Consider the following 7,732-nt stretch of genomic DNA (forward strand, 5'->3'; position numbering starts at 1 on the left):
ACACACACACACACACACACACACACACACACACACACACACACACAGAGTGCCTGCCGATCTCTGTTTATTACAGCTCCTGTAGCTTCTCTTGTTCTCTTGAGCGGGGGACGGAGGAACGACATGTGGTGACGGAAGAAATCAAACACAATTGACCTGCGACATTCCGCCCACAATGTCTCTGTGATTTGTAATCAACTTTTTATTTTAAAGCTCTAAATGTTAAATAAATAATCAGCTTTGTGTTTGGTTCTCAGCAGCATCTCGAGGTCCTTGTCAGCGTTGAACATTAGACTCTACGTGCCTTTAATTCTTTACACATTGTCTCTGTAATCCTCAACTCAAGGCTCACTTACTAGCATTGTCTGGAGCTCCCCCTCAGACACCTTCTCTTAAAGTGCACTGTCGTACATTATAAACTGAGCTTTATAGTGGAAGAGCAGCTTTATTGAAGGATCTGTATTGCAGGAAATGACACTTTCAGGGGTTAATTAGCCCAAATGAAACATTTCCTGCCATACCGCCACTTGTCTGTGACTAATCTAGCACGCTCATTTTAAAATAGGACTAGGCGCCCATGACTGTAGGGTTAACAGTTGTCTAAGTTTCTGAATTAAAAGGCATGGCTGAAGAGTGTTTAAAGCAGAGCTAAAATCAATAAAGAGCAGCCGAGCGTAAGCTCTACTGTCCTCGAGATGGTGGAAAAACCGAGATGCATAACGGCAGTATTCTGGCGTTTTTTACAACATGATAGCTCACACTAATTAGATGGCTCGACGGCTATCGTCAACCTTTGTGTTTTCACAGCTACAAGAATGGTATAATGCTCCTCGCTAATGTCCTCTGTCTGCAGAGGTTAACGGTTGCATAGAAACAATTAGTGGTGTTGGCTGAGTGAAAACCTCTCTCGAGCCGTGTGGGAATGTGGCTCCTTCACAACACTCACAGGGGCTAATTCACCGACGGTTTAGGCAGCTTTTGCGGCCGCTAAACATTTACAAACAAGACAAAAACAAGCTCTTTCTCAAACTATCCTCAGAGGGTGAAATGCACTCTTAACTGAGCTGCCAAGCAAATAGTGTCTCGGTGCTCCCGTGCTATTTGTAGGAATTTAAATTGAGTAACATGCAGACATTTGGCACAAAATTGGAACCTTCTTATGCAAATGAGCCTCATTGCAAAAGCAGTCCCATTCACAAAGATCAGCGCTGATAGTGCCACACAGTGAAGGTGACATTATGGTGGATGGGTCCAACAAACAGCCATCTTTCAGCCAGGAGACCACTCTTCGTTCCCCGTGTGAAACCAGAAGTCAACGCTGATGTTTTTGTCACGTAACTTACATACTTCAGTAACGGCACTTCAGTAGTTATTTGAACCCAAACGCTGATCTTTTCTCGTATTTTTGTAGCCTAAACCTAACTGAGACCTTGAGACGGGCAGATAGAGGCTGTGATGTAAAGTTCAGCGGCCGCTGTCCATTCTTTGTGAGTGCTTCGCTGTCTACGCGCTGCGTTAACATCAGAGTGTTACAAAGCAGAATAAAGTAACCCTCCACACTGGTAAACCCTCCGGGGCCAAAAATAGGAGAACAAACTTTCACGCAGCAACAGAATTCTGCAGTCAGGTTCCACTTTTATATGCATATTGTTTGGATGTGATGGATTAATGTGCCAGAAAGGAGAGTTATGGTTCACTAGGCACCACACTTACACACAGGCAACCACACACATACACACACATACAAGCGTGCATGCTGAGCCCTAAGGCATGATAGTAAAAGGATGCATAAATAAACTTTTAAAGTTTCATGAGGACAACTCAGTTGCCTGATGGATCACTCTTACATACTACGGGAGCTTCTTCTGCTAAAACTTTGCTACATTGTGCAACTTTTTGTTTTTCTTTTTTAGGGGGGGGGGGGGTAATAGAAGTGAAGTGACCAGAATTGAGACGGAAAGATGTGTCCTGAGCTAAAAGTCAGTTTCTCTATAAAAACATGTCTAAACATAAATCCTAAGAGGTCCGACCGGGTGCGTCTCCGCCGGTGAAAACTGTTTGCTTGAGATTGATTTTCTGCTGTTTCACATTCCATTCCACTGCGGCTGATATTTTCACCGGCCAATTAAACTAAATCGACTAAAAATAAAATCTAATACTATTAAAATCAATACTGACGACGATGTACTAAATGTCAAAGCACAATTCCAGAACAAACCCCATTGTACCGTGATTGTCTAAATAAAAAGATGTAATCAAAGAAACTAATCTTGTGCTGGGTTATGATCCCTGATGGAAACACATCATATTGTGCCGGCGTTTATTCCTGAGCTGTCGTGGATCCAATTTCAGGGATGTTTAAGAAAAATCACTTTGTCTCGAAACCAATTGAGGTGCGAGTTTGGTATCAAAGCTTGAAGCTCCGTCAGACGTCACATGAAGCCGTTTCATTTTGTATTTTTCAAATCCAACAGGCAATTTTATAGAAACATAGAATTATGATAATAAAAAAAGCCCAAGCACACATTTTGGGAAATATAAAATAGAGAAGATAGAATGATTGAATGCAGCGACTGAAAGAAAACATTGGAGGTCGAGAGAATGATTCTTTCCTTCACACTGACGTGCACGTTTAAAGGATGCACATCTCCTTATAGACGCTGAACTGCTCAAAACGTATTGTTGGAACTGTACCAGCCAATCATTCTATGCGACAACGTCAATATCAGTCGTATTGCTTGAGATATGGTGCAGTTATTGGTAATAAAGCACAGTGATGTTGAAAATGGACATATTTAGACAAGACTGGACAAGAAGAGCTCGCCTGGACTCTTCTCACCTCCCAACGAGTTTGTATTTAGTTACAAATTATTAGTCATTGTTTGGAGAAAATAGATCATTTGTAGGATATGACTGATGATACTTTATGGGCGTCAAACTTAGTTGAAACAGAGCTTTAAGCACGAAGTGTTTTATCCCGAGAAGAGTGTAATTTGCAAAGGGAGCCGGGTTTTAACATCGTGCTACAAATGCCAACAGTGAGACGAGGCTGCAAGTTTGCTGTTGTTTAGTTAAAACGCAGCGCTACACTTTCCACCCGGCCGTCCTGGTGATTCGATTTTATTTGAGTGAAATCAATAGAATTGTGCTCAGAGTTTAGCAGAATTATCTACATTTTTGATGATACTAGAGATTCAATTTTTCAGAAGTGGTGTGTATATAAAGGAGAAAAAGAGAAATATTATAAATTCTTAATAATCAACGAGCAAAGGGGGTGATCACCATCGTGTTCCCTCCTTCGGCGATAGTGACTGAAAAGACATTTATTGAAATGAAAATCTTCCCACCTTAAAGTTATTAATATTTGGCACAAATAAGAGTCGCAGATGCTTCAGTCTGAAAGCAAAGGTCCGTCTGTATCACACGTACTATGTCTCAAAATAACTATCTGAATACTACTGGCACTGATGCAGTTTTCTGGGTTTAAAGCAGTACTTTGGGGAGAAAACTGCTGGAACTTGTGGAAAGAAATTAAGCTTCCGAATCATCGTTTGTCACATTAAAAATGAAAACCCAGGAGGAAAGATTCCACACTGTTCAATTTGTGATGTGTTCCAGGGTGTATTTGCTGATGAAGTGCTGCAATTTAGTTTTTCATTTTTCTCTCAGATTGCCTCATTTTCTTTTACCACAGTTACTGATTTCCATGTTGCCATTTTGCCATGCTGCGGGCAACGCTGGATATATGTGCAATCTCACAGCGGGGATGCAACATGGCAACAACCGGCTGTGGATGTTTATTTTACACAATTCAATAACACCGGATCTGTATTGAAGTTTCAGGTACATCTCTATAAATAAAAAAGATAGATATCTCTATGAAACCTCCCCAGGTGATCACTTACATTAAGACAATTTAGTTGTATTTAAATATGCAAATGTTGCATTATCTTAACAAATATGTGCTAATTTGCATACATTTCCAGAACAGAAATCTGAACATTGGATGAAATCAGGTTCAACATTACTGTTTGATGTTGTTGACATATTAGAGTCAAAGGTTTTTACTGAGGGAGTTTATGATCTCTCTTTGTATCTCTCCAGAAATCAGAAAATACTGTCACAACAATCCATGTTTCTTCATGTTTTTATAATACAATATAATATAAAATAGTCTGTGAGTGATGTGTGAACAAACCCCTCTGTGTTAACCTTCAGCACATTGAGAGGAGTGAGAGTGTAAAGTTTGGTGAATGTAAGAGCTGCTGAAGTGGAGATAAAAATATGAGTAAAAGTATGGTGGAATAAATCTTTCCATAAGTCTTAAAGAAGACGTTAAGGAAGCTAAATTGCACAAAATCTTGAAATTGACCAGTGCATGAACAACTATGTTTCTTCCTCTAGAGTCTCCCCTTAATTTCATTCACTGTTTTGATCATCTGTTTCCTTTAGTTATATTTCTAAATGACCACACTTACACCATTACCGTTGTTTGACTATCTATTGTCCTGGTTTAGTTTTTTCATCTTCTTGTTTTGTCTCTTGTTGTTTTGTCCACTTTGCTGCAGTAATCCTGCAAATGTCCCGCTGTGGGACTAATAAAGGATTATCTTATTTTAGCAACCAGCAGGAGCTGCTCGTGTAGAGACCTGATCCCTCACTGGGTCCCTCTCAACAACACTGTGTTGTGTTGTGCAGCCCTTCAGATCTTAAACACTCTCCTATACTTATTGTTTGTTTTTGACATTTTAGAAACCAGAAGAAACCCTTTTTATTGTCATATACATACATACACGTAATTTGCCTTCTGCATTTGACCCATCCCTGTATATAGGGAGCAGTGGGCTGCCAATGACAGGTGCCCGGGGAGCCTGGGGCTCAGGGACACTACGACACGTGACACGTCCCAGTCGAGGATCTAACCGTTGACCCTGCGGTTACCAGACAACCCTCTTACGCCAGTGAGCCACGGTCGTTACACTCACAGCCTTTGTGTTAAGAAAGAAAAATAAGCTGCTTCATTCATCAAGCCAATTTCAACCATTGAATCTAGTACCACGGTTTATTTAATATCCTAATTGGGACATGGACACAGCCGGTGACAGGAGAGAAAACCTAAACATTCCTCAGCTCAATCTATTCCTTCTGCTCCACAAACACTCTGGTGGTGGGAGATGATTAACATATGAAAAGCCAGCACCTCCCAGCTGAAAGTAAACAGAGCTATTCTGACCAAAAATGTAACAATGTGGGATGAATATTGATTCACCGCGACACCAAAGTAATGAATGATGAATGTGTTCCATGTCTGCGTTTCTGCCTGCCAGCGAGGGGAGGTCAGCTGTAGTCGTGTCGCTCCTTCCGGCCGAGCTCCCGGTTGGGTTTGTCACCGGTGCTGCAGGCACGGGAGGTGAAGCCAAGCACGAAAGTAGTTACACTTTACATGCGCCTCACTCGGAGCTCCTCTATCAGTCACTGCCGAGTGCTCGGTAGTGTGTATCCGTGCGCGGCGTCGTGTTGGCGGCACTAATTCACTGACGCTTAAAGGGACAGCTCACCCCAGAAGATGCTCTCTCTTACCTGTCGTGCTATTTGTGGCCTGATATCAGAAGGAATTGTCAACTCGTAGCGCTCCGTCTCCATCTTCGGTCTGACATTGCTTCCCCTCTACTCGATGTTCACGGAGGGTTCGAGAGCGAACGTCGTCTTAAACTAAAAACAGAGCTAGTCCACGATTGAGAAGACATGCCGTATATATTTACAATACATTTGTGGATCATGAGGATCATAGCAAATTAAAAAATACTATCAAGCAGCCTGAACACCAAAGAGAGGTCATTGAGTCAACGATTCAGGGACGTCGGGGTAACACGACCACGTATCCTCAGCGTCTGTCCTGGGAGGGATCGTGTAAATATTTTTAGATTTCTGATAAAAACAAGGCAGGCAACGCAGCATCCTCACACATCCACACAACATCTCTGTGAGAAGAGGCCACAAACACGCCTTTGGCCTCTTTTTCTCCATCATGTGCTAATGCACAGGGTCTGCAAGCGGCAACTTGAATCTTCAATCATGCTTTTATTATTCCAAATTATAAAAATGTTAGTTGAAAGTTGAAGTTGCACTTACAATATAAATATATGTCGGTAAATCTATATTACACAGTTGAGCAGCAGTAGGAGCACGTCATCCCCACTGAGGAAATATTATCGAACATGAACCCAGCTGCGCTTGGGACAGCTAAGTGTGTTTCTAATATAAACACGGCTTCATTTGAAATTCTCTTGGTGTGTAAATAAGAAAATAGAAAGAAAATGTATTTTTTGTTCCACGTAAAGTCAAATTGTTGTGTTTAAATATGCAAATGAGGCATTATCTAAAGGTAACTTTTGGTGAATCTTGGAGAAATCTACAGACACAAATAGACAAAGTAATAAAATAAATATTTCCACTCGTCTGAAAGAAGACGTGTTGTGGCAGTAAAATCTCAAAATTAATCAGTGCATGAAAAACAGTGTTTTTGCCGGTGGTGTCTCGCATTAATATACGATCTTAAATTGCATTCACAGTCAAACACATAAAAACGGTTCACCTTGACGGCTGTGCCCCCGGTTGTTTTTGTATAACCTTTTCGCTAGAATTGATTTAATATTCAGCACACATATGAAGCATCAGAGAGTGCACAACATCAATAAAGAAAACCTCCAACAAAACACAATATTGATACGGAGCTCTAGCAAAAAGAAAGAAAACACGATGTTTCTTTGGTGAACTTACAGTAACTGACAGATCTGTTTAGCCGGGTTGTCCATTTTTTATTAAAGCTGCCATCAGTGTAATTCACATTGATGAGCACCAACATGTTTCCTGCCTCTTTATGCTAGTTTGAGCAAAACACAAAAGTGCTTCTCTTCCAAGAGGACGAGCTGATGAAATACAGACGTAATCCCTCCAAACGCCGCAGAGAAAGGAAAACATGACCCCTGCTTTCAACTTTTACCGTCCTGTTAACTTTCAGGCAATTACACAGCGTCCCACGTTGCTAAAGTAAGTGGGAGCAACAGCTGCAGAATAAACCTCCGCAAGGCAACGGTTCCCTCGACAGCTACAGAGTGTCCCTTAAGTCGCTCCAATGAAACTATGACTTTCTTTGGGGAGATATATTCCACTTTATTAGGCATCAAAGTCTGGAGACAGAAAGAGGGACGACACGAGACAAATGTCCTGAGTCATAAGAGGCTCTTGTTTCTGTGACTTGTTGGGATCAAAGCTGTGATGTTTGGACTTCAATGCATTTATTATGTTCTCATATAGAGTTCGAGAGCTATATAAGTCTCTCTTTTTCAAAATGATGTGATCATATTTGTCTGAGGATGGTATATCATCTTAATAAAGTTGTGGGAGAAACTTGTACTTGTGCTAGTTTGTGTAATTTTTTTTTATGTGACACCATTTTGCCAATAAAATAAATCAGACAATTTGCTAGAATAAAACTTTTAAATGGTAAGTTTTTGCAACCTACTGATACGTTTAATATCGACGTTTCTGAAGCAAAAATGATCTTTTTGTGGTAGTTTTGAATGTCTTTTTAGTTGCTTTCTATCTTTTTCTGGTCATTTTGTATCACTTTGTTTCTGTTTTTGTGCTGTTTTAAGCCTCCTTGTAGTTGTTTTGTGTCTTAGTGTAGACATGCTGTATCTCTTTGTAGTTATTTTGTGTCTTATTGTAG

At 40.7% G+C, this 7,732-nt stretch overlaps 1 protein-coding gene across 2 annotated transcripts in view; it reads right to left on the bottom strand.

Annotated features, from left to right (window-relative positions):
• tmem132e (transmembrane protein 132E) overlaps positions 1-7,732 on the bottom strand; it is a 364,570-nt gene that overhangs the window by 10,277 nt on the left and 346,561 nt on the right. The gene's annotated exons all lie outside the window — the stretch shown is intronic.

The sequence above is a fragment of the Anarrhichthys ocellatus genome, unplaced genomic scaffold, assembly GCF_004355925.1.
Source record: "Anarrhichthys ocellatus isolate YVR2014 unplaced genomic scaffold, GSC_Weel_1.0 scaffold78, whole genome shotgun sequence".
Classification (NCBI taxonomy): Eukaryota; Metazoa; Chordata; class Actinopteri; order Perciformes; family Anarhichadidae; genus Anarrhichthys; species Anarrhichthys ocellatus.